The 18,227-nt window shown below is 33.8% G+C and overlaps 2 pseudogenes; both read right to left on the bottom strand.

The window, feature by feature from the left end:
- Positions 1-291: 291 nt before the first annotated feature.
- Positions 292-3,551, bottom strand: LOC130976003 (indole-3-acetic acid-amido synthetase GH3.5-like; annotated as a pseudogene).
- Positions 3,552-9,031: 5,480 nt separating this feature from the next.
- On the bottom strand, positions 9,032-9,220 carry LOC130978497 (small nucleolar RNA U3; annotated as a pseudogene).
- Positions 9,221-18,227: the final 9,007 nt, after the last annotated feature.

Raw genomic sequence — 18,227 nt, 5'->3', positions numbered from 1 at the left:
TTTGGTTGATAATATCTCTAAAAAAATTTTTATCGGCCACTAAATCTTTGGGGTAACAAATAGATGATTAGCCCTTTTTTTCCCTGAAAACAATAGAAAAATAAAGTTCAGAAGGGAAAGGCTTACTCGTTTCCCTTAATTGGAAATAAGCAACCCCATTGACACTTCAATTCAGTGCGCAAACGAAGCATTATTGCATGATTGCTTCCCAACGGAACGTTATCATTCATTTCCACAAAAGGAAAAAAATAAAAAAAGTATCACCAAATTAAAAAAAAAGTTCAATTTAACTGGATACAAAGAAACACGATTTAGAGTAGGGTGGAATTTGTTGCTTTTTTACATTGGCTAATTTAAGTTCCACATCACTACTATTCATTATGCAACTTATTAATTAAAAACATCAACTATAACTTAAAGAGAGAGGGGGCCTAAAGAAGCCTTAATTAACCTAAGATGCCCATATAGGAACATTGTTAAAAAAAACCTACTCAACCACATAACATAGTGTTCATATTTTTTCTAATCATGCTACTTCAGTCTTCATTCATTCAGTTCTGACCATTGCTCCATTGCTTGTGTCCGGGGACCCATTTTGGACATTTTGGACTAAAGAACCTTTCAACCACCCTTGAGTTCAATAGCTCCAGCACAGGTGGAAACTTAACACACCTAGGTGCCTTATATTGGTTAATTGATGCACCTAAGCTTATGGCATAGTCCATGAGCTTATCAAAGGTTCCTTGCTCCACAATCCTTATTTCGAGTGGCCCAATCGACTTGTCGGACACACGTCCTTGCCGGTACACACTGTTGAGGGACTCCTCTACGGCAAGACAGCAATCCTCGTACACGCACGGTGGGATTGGTGTCGCACCGTTTAGAGCAAGTTCCCAATAGAGCACATAGTGGCCCGGGATGGTTGTGGTGTCCGCATAACTGGTGTATTCGACCACGGTCGCATCGAAGGGGAGGAGGTGTGTCACGGCATTTTTCATGGCATTTTGGAGCTCCGTCTCATCGGTCTTGTCGGAATCTATGCTTAGGACAACATTTTTCCGGCAGACGAAGTTGAATTGTGGCGCCTTGTTCTTGAATCCGGACACCCTTAGGACATCACCCACTCTATACCTATAGAGGCCTGAAATTGTCACAAGTATATATGAATTAACCAAAGATATGCGTTTGCTTTACCGTTACAAGAATCACTTAAAAATAAAATATTTTTTCAATATCTAATTTAACGTGATAATACAAAAAACAAAAATTTTAAATATTAGAGTGTGAGTTGCGCAAAATAATTCAATAACGGTAGAATGATGAGTATCGATTTAAAAAAAGGGTATTGAAAAATCATTTCTGTTTTTTATATCAGTGTTGTCGTGTAGTGCAAAAATATGATTTTTTGGGAAGAGACATAATCATGCCCAAAGTAAAATGGTCGTTAGACATTTATGATGTATCCAACAAAAAGACTGCATATGTTTATTGAACAGGACAATAATATAAAGTTATTTTATTTAACTTAATATTATAATAAGTTTATATATATAATATTTAAAATTATATATAACTAAAAGGCCATAAAATTCTAAAATATAATGGAGAGAAGATGATGTACAAAATTAGAAACTAACCGGCAAAAGTTGTGACCACAAGCTCGTATTCTTGGCCAAGCTTAACATCCACAAGCTCCACCAGCTCCTGTTGCTCCTTCTCATTGAGCGATTTTGGCATGTGAAGCGAACCGGTGACCTCGTCGCTCCGGTTAACCGGCAAAAACTCATAGTAGCACATTGAAGGGATGAGGGTGTAGGACACCTCACTTGGTTTGCAAAGAGGATTTAGATTCACACCAAAGTAACACTCACTTGATGCATACATGGTACACACAAGTGGTAGCCCATTGCTATAGTAATCCAATGTTGGTATATATTGTGACATAGTTCCTGTCACAATAACATCCACATACTTTGTGTTGGGCCACAATCTCGTGATAATCCCTTGCCATGAACTCTTACTACACTCACTCTCGATAAAATCCGCAAGATACGGATTGGGTTTATCAAGAATCTTTTTCACGGCGTCTCTGACTGTCTGGTCAGAGATGATATTGGGATTTAGAGATCCGGTCCTTATGTCGTTACAAAGTAGGACCCAATGTTTCTCAAGAAACCTTATGGCCCTAATAAAAGCGGAAGCAAAAACAGCTCCAACCCTCAAAACTTCTTTGTTTTGGCAAAGGCCACAAAGAAGTTGTGAGTACATGCTTTGGTAGGAATCAGGGCAAAGGACGGTTTCATTTGGGCTTGTGTAGTTAGTGTATGGGTCATAGGGTCTGTCCTTAAAATAAGGGCTCTTGTAGTAGCTTGTGAGGACTGGCCGAGCCACGTACTATCCCCCCAGGTGTCCAAGACTCGGATTTTATGAACATAAGGTACATGCCTTTGCCCTTTTCTAGGTCAGGCACAAATTGACTCATTATTGGCATTAATAGGCTATAAAGCAAGCACCTTCTTCCTAGCTCTTCTTCAATTGTTGGCATCAGCTTTCTCTCTCCTCCTGATGTCCCAGAGCTACACAAAAAAGAAAAATAAAGTTGTTGTTATTTGTGTGTAGAAAATTTTCCAAAAGTTTCTAACATACCATTTCATTAATTTTAACCATTAATTTTAATTAATATATTGTATATTATTTCTTTTTAATTAATATCGATAGCTAACACTATTGAAACACCAATATTTCAATAACATCTGAAATTTGTCAAGTAACAAAATTATGGTAATTTTAGTGTATTTGTTAAACTAAAAAAAATATTTAAAGGTAAATAACAAGAATATATAGTGCAAAGAATTAGAGTTAATTTTTTTATTTAATGTATTAAAAGGACCCCATGTAAACTTTAATAGGAATTAAAATTACTAAAATTACATAAGTGTCTGTTTCATTTAAAATTAAAAGCAAAAACTTAATTGAGAAAGCAATTTTAAAGGAGAAGTCTCTTTAAGTGACTTTCCACTAAAAGTGGCTCTCAAATTTCTCAATCTTTAAAAAGAAAAACATAATAATAAGAACAAACCAACCAAACACTAAAAAAAAAATTTAAAAAAAAAATAGAAATATGAATAGAAGAGTTTTAATTTATTGGCACCTAGTGAGAAACTCTGAGATAGGCTTTGAGGTGAGTATTGGAGAAGTGTCTCCATTGGCTATGCGAAGAACATCTTGTTGGATGTCCTCGTAAGTTATGACGGGGAGAAGCTTCTTGAAGGTGTCCCGGTCCGTGCGGCCTTCAAGGCCATGCCGGCGTAGATACTCTACACCGACATTACGGGACAGGATCTCATCGAGGATGTCTTTCTGCACAACGTCGGCGTTTGCAGTGACATACTCGATGAAGTCCAGGACCCTCTTGTTCTCACCCGCCAGGTCATACTCTTTTGGTGCCTCAGGCATGGTAACCAGTTCGTTGTTTATTAAGTGGGAAGAAAATAGAAAGAAAAGGATAAGGAAGAAAATGACGAGAATGAAAGTGTTTATGTTTGTTAATGGTGGGAGTGAAGGGGTGAAGAGGATGAGAGGAAAAGAGGGTATATATAGAGAGAGCGAGAGGCACATGTCATGCTTTTGGAGAAGTAAGAAGCTGAGGGGACCATAATACACACGATGAATATCCGGTGGAATAATATCGAATGTATATTCAAATAAAAAATATAAGAACTAATTTTTTGTTAGCTAATATTAAACCAATTTTAATATTTAAAATAAATAAAATAATTTTAAAAGATTTATTAATTTTGGCTGAAAAAAAAGGTATTTGTCATTATTCAAATTATTATTGTAATAAGTTTGTAATGAATTAATTAATTAGTTCAATTCACCACTCACATGAAGACATATAGAGATTTACAGTTGTTAATCGTGTTCAAATTAAAGAAGATGGCGTAAGTTCACAGAAAATTCATTATATTGTATAATGTATATCTACTATATCTACTATCTACTATATAGTATAATGAGTATTAAAAAATGTTGTGTGTACCAATGCTTTTTTTTTTAAATGATCTTTATCGAGTACATATATATTCATATAAAAATACATTTATTATTTTTATTATTATATATTATCATAATATTATTTTTTAAAAATATAAATTAATAAAAAAAAGTATATAAATATAGTTATATTTTTATCACGTTCTTTAAATAAGAGTTTTTCTTTAATTTATTTAAATATTTATATATATATATTTTTTATTTGTCTTATATTTTTTTAGGAATAATAAGGATCGAACTTTTAAATTTTTCTAATAATAGAAGCTTTAATATTATATCAAATATTATTATTTTAAAAAATTTAAATTAATAAAAAATATATAAATAATTATATTTTTAATACACATTTATTAAATAAAAAATAAATTAATAGGATTGTTAATAAACTATGAATATATAATGCTTATACAAAATTCTATAAATGTGGATAAACATCTGCAAGTTCGTAACTTAATTATTATTATTTTTTTTTTACGGAATAGAGTGTAAAATATAGACAAACACGTGGCATCCTCGCTACTCTAATTGGTATTTGATACATTTACCGCCACAGGCTAAGCTATGTTTAATTTGGCCATATCAAAAGTCTCTGATATTATACTGGTTTATGCGCCTTGTCAAATATTCCTGTGTCTAAATTCAACTCATTACTCTTTAGTAATAACAAACAAATAACTTTCCTTAATTATTAACGGTCCCAAATTTACATTTTGCATATGAAAGAATTGATATTGGGAAAAAATATATGCCATGCGAAATGTTTAGTCCTCAAAATAAATAAAATTATTTGAAATAAAGAAACACTAATCTTAAAAGAATTGAAACATGGTTATTGCAAGCACCAGATACCTCTGTAAGATCATCTGGCAAATTAAATATGCCGCGTAGAGAGAGTAAGGTAGATATTGAAAAAATATGCACCAGTTTCTATCGTTCTTCTATCAGTTCATCTATATTCTCTGTGATGGTGTCGAGGCCTCACCTCGAGAGAGTAAGACGGCTGCTCCTTGTGTGAGTGGAGATAGAGAGCTGCTGTGCTGCAGCGTGTTGGTTGGGAGGGGGAGGGGGAGGGAGGGGAACCAGCAAGTAAATGTTGCCGCGATGGAGGTCGGCCTCGGGAGGAATGATGACGAAGTTGGAAGAAGAATATTTTTTGACGACATGGTTAGGATGAGCTCTCATCACATCAGCAGCCTTGATGGTGCGAGCAGTGAGCTCTTCAATTCTGCCATTGGAGTGAACTATTCGTATCACGTCCAATGTCCCGCATGGTATGATGCATGATATGCATCCCCTTATACTCTTCATTATTAAAGCTACGTTTGTGTTTATGAGAAGAAGATGAGTAAAAGTGAAAGTTTGTGTTTATGAGAAGAAGAGAAGTGACCTATATATAGAGATGGGAATGGTGCTTTTTTTTTTTTTCTCTACTGCCAGCCCTGCCTTTACTTCCAATCCAAATCCTCGGGTGTGAAGGTTTTATTCCCTTAGTTGGGTTCAGCTCTATAGGTCGAAGCAGGTTGATTGGTACAGGGCTACGGCCTATCTGCTCTCTCAAGTCTAATACGCCCAATGTTTCCAAATTAGTCCAACTTCGTACCTTTCCGGCATAAACCGTATATACAAATGGGGATGGGAATGCAGATAATATTTTGTTTCGCATTAGTAAGAAAAGGAAAAGGATGTTGTCTCATACTCATAGACTTCTCCTTTTATTTGCGGTGAGTTCTTTCGTGCCGTTCCAAATTTGGAAATGCTCAAATTTCCATTAGAATATAGATAAGTGTTATTATGTGGGTCCAACAAAAATAAAAGCTTTTAAATGGAGTTAATTATCTCTTGAAGGACTGGACAAATAGCTTTTGTAAAAGTATGAGGCATTAATATATTAGCCTACTGAAAGTCTAAAATGCTTTAGTGTTCTCATTACTTTGAAAGACTATTTAAGGGTCATCTTATTAAATAATTAAAAATATTTTTTTAACTTAAAAAAATATAGATAATAAATTAACTATTTCTATTAATCTGGCAATACATACAATATTAAATCTATTGCTTTTAATATGTCAGATTAAATTTTAATAATTAATAAATATTTATATATACACATTATATTTTATCACTTTAATTAATAATAATATATAAGTTTATATATATAGTGTAACACCGTAGTTTTTCACATAATTAATTTTGAAAATTTTGTGACGATTTATCTATTATTATCTGTAATTGAATTTTAACACTAAAACTATAAGCAAGACATAAAATTCGGCTAACATATACGAATCTGATAACATAGCAGATTCTTGTGTGTATATATAGTACAAAGTCTAGAGTTTTATAAATTTACTCAAAAGTAGCGCTTAATAATTGATAGTATTTAGACCTACTAAAAATTTAGTCGTACATAATTATAATATTCATATTTATTAAGGTGTAATTTTTTATTTTTATCATATCTAAATTATAATATTTTTGTTTATTTTATTGAATGAATAATAAATCTAATTAAATTTTTTATAATAACTAGATAGAAGACATAAACTATATATATATATATATATATATATATATATATATATATATATAATTGATAATTTTTTGTATATAAGTTATAATTTATTTATATAAAATTATAGATAATGCTATGTCATTTAAGCTAATCCTATTTACCCTATACACAAAAATAAATATCAGTGATTGAGTAATATAATTTTTATTTAAATAACAAAATATAAGTTTATTAATTTGTGTATTTAGTCTTATTTTTATAGTTAGACACTACAAAAATTAGATTTGTAAAATCTTTTGTAGTTATATTAACAAAAATATGAAAATGAAAGGAAATTTGTGGTTCATTACAGCCATCAAAAATGAAAATAAAATGTATTACTTTTGCAGACTAGGAAAATAAGATTAATATACAAATTGATCATATTTTTGTATCCTTATTTAAATTAATAAATAAAAAATTTTGATTAAATAAAAAAACTTTGAGTACCAATATAAATTTTTTTTATATTATTAATATATTATGGTTAAATTTTTATTGTCTCCTGCTCATATTACTTTTATTAATCATTATATGCTAATTGAGTAACTTAAGATTAAAATTTAATTATAAAATTACTAAATTATTATTATTGTTTATTTTAATTTAACAAGAGAATACACCTAAAAAAAGTTAGAATAATTATTTTAAGAGTAAAAAATACCAATTATATCAGTATTTAATAATTAATTATTTATTAAAATATATTGTGTAAAAACTAAATATAAAAATGTTTAATATATTATATTCAAATGAAAAACAATTGGTCAGAAGCCTTTTTCTATAAGAGAGAATCTGGTTGCACGCATGTTGGAGAAGATGATGCAGACGTACACACCTGACGGTCCCAATAACCTACACAACCCCCTGACCACACATTTAATTCACTCCACTTGCATTATTAAATCACCATTTGGCCCCACCCTTCATCTCATCTCGTTATTATATCCTATCACAATCTCAACTCTATCACGTGATACAATAAGTAATTGTTTGTAGAAGAATAATTTTTCGATTTTAGTAGTTTTTCTTTTTATAAAATGTTGTTCTTAATTCTCTAAATCTTATATTATGCATAGATCAATTAAACATAAAAAGATGAATAAGTTAAAAATAATACATATATAATTTAAAGGTGAGTTCTACCCAACCCCCTCTATTTTAACATGTAAATTACCCCTCATGACGTGACATGCTTTAATTGGATGCTTAGTTTTAGTTTGAGTTAATTTAACTCAATAAGAGTTAATATGTTAACTAAAGTAGGGTAATTTTGTAATTAAATATTTTTATAAGAGAGATAAATATATAATTTCTATAAACATTAAAAAATAAAGTTATATTTTTATCATTGTGTAGAAATTCAATTTACCCCAGTCCCATTTCTCTCTGAAATTGAAAGAAAAAATCAACTCATTGGGTGTTCCATATTTTGATGAACCAGGAAATAAGGGTGTGTTTGGCAACCACGTTCAAAGAGAAGAAGTATGTTTAGATATCTTGAAAGCTGTAATTTTTGGTTTGGCAAATTTTTGATTCATGAACGCAGAAGTTATTTTGCATTCAAAACCACATTTTCAAGAAGCAACAATTTTAAGCTTCTGCGTTTCACCAACGGGCTTTAGCCATCAATACTCCATCTTTATTTATTTTTTACCAATTTTATCCTTTATGCATACTATTGTATTATTTATATTATTTTTGTTTATATGAACTATCTTTTTCTATTATTTACTATTTTTTTATTAATTATTTATTTGATATTATACACTTTTATAATTATAATTTTTTTGTATTATTTTTATTTTTTAATATAATATATTGATCCTATTAAGAAAGTAAATTAAACAAAAAATTAATTGTAAATAATAATAATAAAAAATTATAACATACTAAAAAAGAGTACTAAGAGTACTAAAAATATACTGTATAAAAAATATCATAAATTTTTTTTTGATTTATTTCAATTACTACCAAAATAAATATTTAATTTTTTTATTATTTTTAGTACTCTCTAAAATTTATATTTTGTTAGTTTTAATTAAAAGTATATTTTGCCAATTTTTATATATTATTTTTATCTTAGTGTATAAATATTAATTTTATTATAGAATTAATTAATAACATCTATTCAAATATCTAAATTAAAATAATATACAAAAATTATTTAAGTTGATGTCTATTTTAGTAATTTTGTATCTAAAAGTGATTTTGAATAGTGTAATCCAAACAACATTTATTTTACTATAATTCATTTTGATATAAATATTGCCAAACATAAATCACTTAATACAAACTTACTTTTCATCAAAATCAAGTTTGCAAAATTAATTTTATTCAAACTCCCGTTTGCAAACTGTAATCCAAACACACACAAATATTTAGAGAAAATAACTAATTAAATGGCCAGGGAAAAAATATTTGAGTATGTCAGAACACCGTGAGACCATCTCGACCACAAGGTTGTAGCGCGAACGACCGTTCAGATGGCATGCCCTTTGGAACAATTAATCACGCTCTGACCTCACAGTCATAGTTCAACCAAAGTCTTGTTAGAACTCAAGGATACAGATGTACGAGCCTATAGAACAGATCCTCTTTAAGTAAGGTCGTGTTCTATGTTTTGTGTTCTTTGTGTTTAGTTATAAAAACTGCTTTTGTTTGGTGAACCTAGCCCAGGTGAGACTAAGTTTACGTTTGCAAAATTCAGAAAATCTTAAAATTTAAGAACGTGAAATCGATTATGATGGCTTTTTATGATGATAGTGTAGAAGGGGAAGACGAAAAAGAAAATGAAAATAATGATGATGATGATGATGATGATGATGGTGATGGTGATGATGATATGGGATTTCTGGATGGCATTGAAATTAAATTTGGAGGTATTTAATTACATAATCACCCACTTTGGGCTATAATTTAATTATCAATAATTTAACCATAGTTAACATAGCAACCAATTAAAAGATGACATGTCACAGAGGGTAAATTACATATTATTATAGGAAGGGTAGGCTAGAATTTACCTAATTTAAAAAATATGTTAGCTGATGAGTTTCAGTGATATTAGATTAAAAGTATATTTAAAAAATATATATATATATTTAATATAATATGTATATAATTTAAAAATTTGGTACCAATAACAGAATAAAAATTTAAAAGTGGAAGTTTGTGTTATTATTTATGAGAGTTGCATAGGTTAAACGATATCCTGTATTAGAAAATGCAACCTTATACATACTCATTGACCCCATTCTGCACTTCTTATTACTTAGTACACTCATGTATATAATAGGAGGACTTATCTGTATCTGTATCTCTTATACTCTTTCTTCGTTTTTGGAAAAATCTTAATTTATTATTTAATATATTGAAAGCAACAATATATATATCAAGCTAATTATTTATATTATTTATTTTTTAATTAAACATACATGGCTTGAAAGAGTATATTATTTATCAAATCTATTTATTTTATACATTAAAATTATTTATTATATATTTATATATAAATATATGTGTTGTTTAATTTTTTTCAATGTATATTTTTCCCTTAGCACTTTAGTAGGTACACTCCATGGAACGAAGCTACCACAATATATTATTCATCACTTTAGTAACACCACTGTCACATTCAATCAATTAATTTACCATGCATATATAACATTAATATGAACGTATGTGATCGTTTGGGTATCCATATATATATGGCTATTTCATTTCTATTTTAATAATATTGTTTTTTTTTTTACACAAAGTCATATAAAGAAAATAACTATAAATATTGATTTATTTATTAAGTATATTTTAATAGAAATGATCAAATTACAGGCAATGACTATATAAATACAATAATTTTAAATATATTGTCATGTGAATTTAATGACTATTAATATATTATCTATAAATTATTTATTGGATATGTTTAATTTTAACTATTAAAACTAATTTAATGACTATAAATATATTCTCATATTTTTATATAAAAATTTGATTCTCATACTAAAGAAAAAATTTAAAAATCATCAGAATTTATTATTTTTTATTAATATTTTTACTTTTTTAGCTATCAATCTAATTTTTTAGTCTAACAATTTAATAATATACTGTCAGCTCATATTTTAAATATTATTAACTAACTGGTAACTAAAAATAATAAATTATACTAATTTTTTAATAATTTTCCGAAATTAAATATATAACATCCATGACCTTTTTTATTTTATATAATGTGACGCTAACAATCTCATATAAACATAAAATACTATAACTTACCTAGTTAATGACACAACAAATAAAAAATTATCATTTATATTAATTTTATGGATATCTTACACATAAACATTGCTTTTCTAAAAAGGCTAATAATAATATTTTTTTCCTCAAAAAAAAATACTATTAGCAATTTTATTGATATCTTATTTAAGCAAGTCTCTGACTTATGTCATTTGGTAAAAATAAATCAATTTGATAAAAAAAATTAAATAGAACAGATTTATAACCAAATTCTATTAAAAATATTTATGTAATTTTACATTTTAAATATTTTATTGAAATAAATTACCAATTTTTTATTAGCCTTATAACTAATAAGTAATATACCTGAATATCACCATTTTTTGCTCTATTAATAAATTAATTTCTATTAATAAGTTAGCTAGCAATTTTTTTAATTAAAAGAAAAGGGAAAAAAAAAGAGTTAGCTAGGCACGAAGGTAAAAGAGAAAAGAAGGAAGGAAACATAGTTTGCAGAAAAAGATGTGTGGGTCACAGAAAGAGAAAGAGAGAAAGTGAAAGGGAATGGGCCGAATGGGAATGGCAGCTTCATTCTGCTTTTCAAAGTTTTTATTGCTTCCATCACCCCACATTTACACAATAATAATAATAATAATAATAATAATAATAATAATAATAATAATACCTGTACAAGATGTCTCTGGTACGGGTTGAGAGATGGATCGAGAACTTGCGGGTTGAGGCAGATGCCGGATCACTTGACTGGAGCAATGGGGGGAGGTACCTGCAAAGACACTCCGACGCTCAAGTCAGAATGGATCTAAGAGGTATAAGGTGTGAGGAATGAATGAATACCTGGAGGGACCTGGGTCCTCTATTTATAGGTGATGGTAGTTATCTTATCTTATCTTGTTTGGCTAAGATAAGGGAGACGTTTGAATTCAAAAGTTGGTTAGGAGCTCTAGAGGGCCGGTTCCGGGCCTTCTAGAAGGGCGAAGCGGGTCGGACCCGGGTAACCGGTTTCGAGGACCATTCCGGGCGTAGGATCCGTGGGTCGGATCCGTAACAGTTGCCCCCGGAGCGAGAGAGTGAGGGTGCTCGGTCTCATCGCTGGAGGAACCTTTTCCTCGCCGTTTTGTGGTTTGGCAAGGAGATCGTTTATTTGGTTTTTCCAGTCGAGGTCGAGGATTTGGGGAGTTCCTGGCCGTTTCATGGTCAAGCGAGGAGCACGTTGTTTGGGCGTCTCATCACATGCCGGATTTGATGACCGTTCCGAAGAAGGGTCCGGAGATCGGGTCTGGAACAGTTGTCCCCGGAGCATGAAAGTATGCTTTCTTGGTCTCAATGCTAAGTCGTTGGGAATTCCGATTCTCTGTAGTTTGGGAGACTGTGAGGGGCTTGAAAAGGGCGTGACATCATCCTGCATTTATTGGTAGGATGTTGGTTAGTCTGGCTTTCCGCAAGTTGGAAGATCGTCAGCTCATGCTTGTTTTGTGCGGCCTTTTTTGAGTCGTTATTGCGAACTTATTTTAGGCCTCTTGGTGGGCCGATTTCAAGACTTTGCGGGTGATCGATTCAGGAGTCACTATTTTTGTTATTTGGATATCCGTTTTGTTATTTGGATATCTGTTTTATTGGCTTCGGGGTGATCGATTCCCGGGTAGCCGTTCACTTATTTGGATATCCGTTTTATTGTTTGGATATCCGTTTTGTTGGCCTCGGGGTGATCGATTCCCGGGTAGCCGTTCATTTATTTGGATATCCGTTTTTTTGTTTGGATATCCGTTTTGTTGGCCTCGGGGTGATCGATTCCCGGGTAGCCGTTCATTTATTTGGATATCCGTTTTGTTGGCCTCGGGGTGATCGATTCCCGGATAGCCGTTTACTTATTTGGATATCCGTTTTATTGGCTTCGGGGTGATCGATTCCCGGGTAGCCGTTCACTTATTTGGATATCCGTTTTATTGTTTGGATATCCGTTTTGTTAGCCTCGGGGTAATCGATTCCCGTGTAGCCGCGTTTGGTTTGTGCCGTCGGACGGGGCAATGCTTTTGAGAAAATGAATTCTATTTATGGTTTGGGCCTCGTCAAAACCTCCCAATGTGGGTAGGAAAGAGTGCCCAGTAAGAAAATATACGATTAAACGACTTAAGCAATAAATGCAAGTAAAAAAGGCAAAATATAAAGGGTAAAGAGATAGTCTTAAACGACCTCAATCTTGTTGCTTTGGAAGGATATAGTAGCACCGTAAGTTGGTGGAATTTCAGGATCTTGGAAGCTTGGTCCCGTCTAGTCTTTCGAGCATGTAGGCTCTTTTTTCGATTACCGTCCTAATTTGGTAGGGACCCTCCCAGTTGGGCGTGAGCATCCCTTCTCCGGGAGTGGGTGGACCGATATCGTTTTGTCGTAAGACGAGGTCTCCTGGTCCAAAGTCTCCTCGTACCATGCTGCCATTGTACCTTAGACTTATTCTTTGTTTTAGGGCTAGCTCCCGTAAGTGTGCTATGTTCCTGACCTTGTCTGCAAGGTCCCACTCTGCCTCTTTGTCGTTTCCTCGCACGGTTCTGCGCGGACTTTGGTCTTGGCGTGCATCGAGGTCGGCGAGGAAGATGCCTGCTGCATCTCGGGATCTCTTGCGGAGGGTCGAGCTGGTGTTCTCACACTCTACCGCGACTTTCCGGTCTCTGTGTATTGTGCCGATAGTGCCGTCATCGGCTTGGAACTTCATGAGTAAGAATTTGGTGAAGATGACCTCCGAGAGGTTGTTAATGGTCTTTCTCCCGATGATGATGTTTGTAGGTGGTGGAGTTCTTGAGGATGACGAACTCGGACGTGATTGTCTTCCTCTGGCTTCCCGTCCCTATGGTAAGGGGAAGAATGATGGAACCGTCTGGCTTGAGGAAGTTGTCTCCGAGTTTCGTGACACCGTTGCAGTGTGTTTGGAGATTTTCGTTGCGGAGCCGGAGCTTGTTGAAGGCACCTCGGAATAGGATGTTGGAGTCTGCGCCGGTGTCCACCAGTATTCTTCGAACTAGTCCTGTTCCGATTCTCGCCGAGATGACGAAAAGTGCGTCTTCGGCCGAGGTGCCGTGCTGGCAATCCTCGGGCAAGAAAGTTATCGTTTTGTCGGCTGTGGTAGCTGGGGCTTGATCTCTGACGGCCAAGACTTTGAGGTCCTTTTTTAGTGTTGATCTTGACTTGCCTGACACATCCTTGCCCGTGATGACATTTACTACTATGGCCGGGTCGTCTTCTGGACTTTCCCTGGGAGGTTGTTTTTGTGTTCTCGGGTTGCGTCCTTCCCTCTCAGGCAACCTATCTTTTTCCGCGCGTTTTGGTTCTCTGATGAATTTGGCGAACTTTGGGAGTTTGCCGTCTCCTATAGCTTGTTCGAGGGCGTCTTTAAGGTCGAAACGATCTTGTGTCCTGTGCCCGTAACCTCGGTGGTAGTCGCAGTAAAGGGTCTTGTTGCCGCCCGTTCTTTCTCTGAGTTTGTCGGGCTTTCGGGATAATACCCCGATCCGCTATCTGGTGGTATATCTCGGTAATCGAAGCTGTCAGGGGGGTGTAGTTCGAGAATTTCCTGATCCTGGGTGGTCGGTTTGTGTTGGTTTGTTTGGGTTGGTCTCTTTGACTTTCTCTGGGCATCGGATTATGGCGGGAAGTCGGGTTGCCGTGTGCGGTGTTGCCGTGTTGCCGTTTTATTGGCGACGACGACCTGGCTGACCTCCTCGTCGTTTATGTAGTCTCTGGCGACGTTTTGGATCTCGTGCATGGTCCATACTGGCTTGGTGGTGAGGTGTTTGCGGAAGTCTTCGTTCATGAGCCCATTGTTTAAACAGAGGCTTGCAACGGAATCCGTGAGTCCATCAATCGTTAGGCATTCATCGTTGAAGCGGTCCAGGTATTTTCGTGTGGATTCGTCTTGTTTCTGTGTGACCCCTAATAAGCTGATGGGGTGTTTAGCTTTGGTGATTCTGGTGGTGAATTGGGCCATGAACTTCCGTGAGATATCGTGGAAGCCAGTTATGGATCCGTTGGGGAGGGCGTTGAACCATTTAATCGCTGGCCCGACTAGGATTACCGGGAAGGCCCTACCTCGGACCGCGTTAGCGGCCCCTTCCAGGTTCATCCTGGCCTTGGAGGCTGTTAGGTGCTCCTGGGGGTCCTTAGTTCCGTCGTACTTCATATCCGTAGGTTTGTCGAAGCCTTTAGGGAGTTTTGCTTTCAGGATTCTTTCAGTGAAGGGAGTGGCTCCCATTATCACGTGGTCACTTCTTGTGCGTTTGGCCTCTCGATGTCGTCGGTTGTCGTCCGTGTCGTGTTGATGAGCCGGGTTGCGTGAGACGCTGCGATCATACCTTTTGCCGTGTCGTCGTTCAGGCATCCTGTCGTGTCCGTGGTCACGGGAGATGCTGCGATTGTATCTCTTGGCATGTCGCCGTTCTGGCGATCCGCCGTTCCTGGTTTCATGGCGATATCTTAATCTGGAGGTTGCGTGACTTCCGTTTTCAGCGTTGTGCTTTTCTTTGGGTGTAACTCGGCCTTTGAGGTCTTGCACCCTGAGGCACAGCTCTTGGGTTATCTGGACCGCCTTCTCTCTTAGGTCGTCGGGTGGCCGGGCTTGATGGCGCTTGGAGAGACGGATGAGGGAGTGGTGAATGAGAGGGTCTAAGAGGTGGAGGTGTCCCACTAAAGGGAGGCGAATGTGTGTTATCGCTGCAAAGGTGATGCAAGTTAAGAAAACATTATTCCTTTGGGATTTCGCCGTTGGAGTAGGGTGAAGGTGTGTTATCCCTGAAAAGGTGATGGAAGTTAAGGAAACATTATTCCTTTGGGATTTCGCCGTTGGAGTAGGGCGAAGGTGTGTTATCCCTGCAAAGGTGATGCCAGTTAAGAAAACATTATTCCTTTGGGATTTCGCCGTTGGAGTAGGGCGAGGGTGTGTTATCCCTGCAAAGGTGATGCAAGTTAAGAAAACATTATTCCTTTGGGATTTCGCCGTTGGAGTAGGGCGAGGGTGTGTTATCCCTGCAAAGGTGATGCAAGTTAAGGAAACATTATTCCTTTGGGATTTCAGTTACACACAAGAAATATGAGTTTGATGATTGCTCTTCTGGATTATCCGCCATGCCGCCACAACGTTGCAAAGTTCCCCACAGACGGCGCCAATGTACAAGATGTCTCTGGTACGGGTTGAGAGATGGATCGAGAACTTGCGGGTTGAGGCAGATGCCGGATCACTTGACTGGAGCAATGGGGGGAGGTACCTGCAAAGACACTCCGACGCTCAAGTCAGAATGGATCTAAGAGGTATAAGGTGTGAGGAATGAATGAATACCTGGAGGGACCTGGGTCCTCTATTTATAGGTGATGGTAGTTATCTTATCTTATCTTGTTTGGCTAAGATAAGGGAGACGTTTGAATTCAAAAGTTGGTTAGGAGCTCTAGAGGGCCGGTTCCGGGCCTTCTAGAAGGGCGAAGCGGGTCGGACCCGGGTAACCGGTTTCGAGGACCATTCCGGGCGTAGGATCCGTGGGTCGGATCCATTCAAAGTTTTTATTGCTTCCATCACCCCACATTTACACAATAATAATAATAATAATAATAATAATAATAATAATAATAATAATAATAATAATAATAATAATAATAATAATAATACCCTTCCAATATTAATATTTTATACACATATTAACATCTTACTTTATATTCCTATACATTTTTCGTATAAAAAATTTTTAAACATTCTTAAAATATTAATATAATTTTAATTGTTAATGTCAATTAATAAATTATATATACTTTTTATAATTAAAATGAATGGTTAAAATTGCTAATACATATATATTTTTAAAATATTTAAATTTTTTTTATCATATAATATAATCATCATAACAAAGTTTATCTCTTCTTCTAAATAATCACATAATACAATTATATATAAGGTTTAACTTAATTTCACATAAACCATATATATAGTCAAATTAACAAAAGTGTAGCTCTAACTATTTTAACTAGAAGTGATACAAATATAAATATATATAATTAAAAATTTAATTTTGATATATTTTTATGAAAAGTTTTGGCTAATTATGACTGAAAATTTTTTGTTACCAAATTATTTTCTATCATAATATATAGTGTGAGTGAGGATGCTAAATTCAAAATAAACAGCATTTATAATTAAAATCTTATCGTAACGGATAAAGTTAAAAGGAGTTCTAGCTATATTGAAAGAAAACCTAATAAATTAATATACAGAGAGATCATTTTTATTTTCTCACAAAATCTTAAGAGCAATAGAAAATACGAAAATTTAAAAAAATAAAATCTCTAATCAAAAGTAAACTGGTTATAAAACCTATTGACAGAGACAATCTTAAAAATGGAATTCGAGATATGATGCTTAAATAACTCAAACAAAGCCACTTGTACCCGCTTGGACATTGTAACTAAGCTAGCTAATTGTAGTTTGGAAGACTTGGAATAGTCAAAATTGTTAAATTGTCCTCAATAACTTCTGGTGAGTGGTGACATATTCCTTCTCTCATCACAAACATTAATTATTTTCCCCCATAAGCCAATGGTCAATGAAAAAAATAAATTGAAAACTAATTATAAATAGAGGCATGGTCCAAGATTCTCTGTTTAATAGGGTGATAAAAGAAAAAGAATGGTCTTAAGAGCATTTTCTATTTAATCCATCATGATTAATGATGAGAATTATTTCTGGGTCAACTTGCACAAAGTACATACACAAAGAAAAATATGAACAATACCTAAATTCAGGAATTACAGTTGAAAATATAGACAAGACAAGATGTATAACATCATAGATTAGTGGACATAAATTTTTAACAAGTATATCATCATAATCTTCTGATTATGTACTTGCTTCTATAATAAAATTAACGTAAATTATATATATACTTTAAATCTAGCTTAAGCTTATGTTAAAATTAAATTATTTATTTATGTTAAAGATATAACAATTTATATGTCATTTTTTATCAACTTAAATTTTGAAAAAAGTGGTATGACGAGAATTTGTTACATTATTTCCTCCCTGTACATTTTTCATCATGTAATATTCTCTTCTTCATATGATTTTTTATTTTTCTTTTGTGCACATGCTGTATTTTGGAGTATATAAAAGAAGAGTGATTATCTTAGCTTCTCGTGCTAATTAGTAGTTCATATATACATTATTTCCACTATTGATCATCCATATTTAATTAGTATATGCATGCATATGTGCATATATTTCATTACATTATTTGTTTGTGTCTTATTCATGTAAAATTACGAACTATCAGAAGATACTAATATAGGCCAAAGTCCCCCCAAAAATTTCAATAACTTAATATAGATCCAAAAA

This window comes from Arachis stenosperma, chromosome 4 (genome assembly GCF_014773155.1).
Source record: "Arachis stenosperma cultivar V10309 chromosome 4, arast.V10309.gnm1.PFL2, whole genome shotgun sequence".
In the NCBI taxonomy this organism is placed as follows: Eukaryota; Viridiplantae; Streptophyta; class Magnoliopsida; order Fabales; family Fabaceae; genus Arachis; species Arachis stenosperma.
Note: the sequence above shows the minus strand (reverse complement) of the source record. Positions and strands in the feature narration are given on the sequence as shown.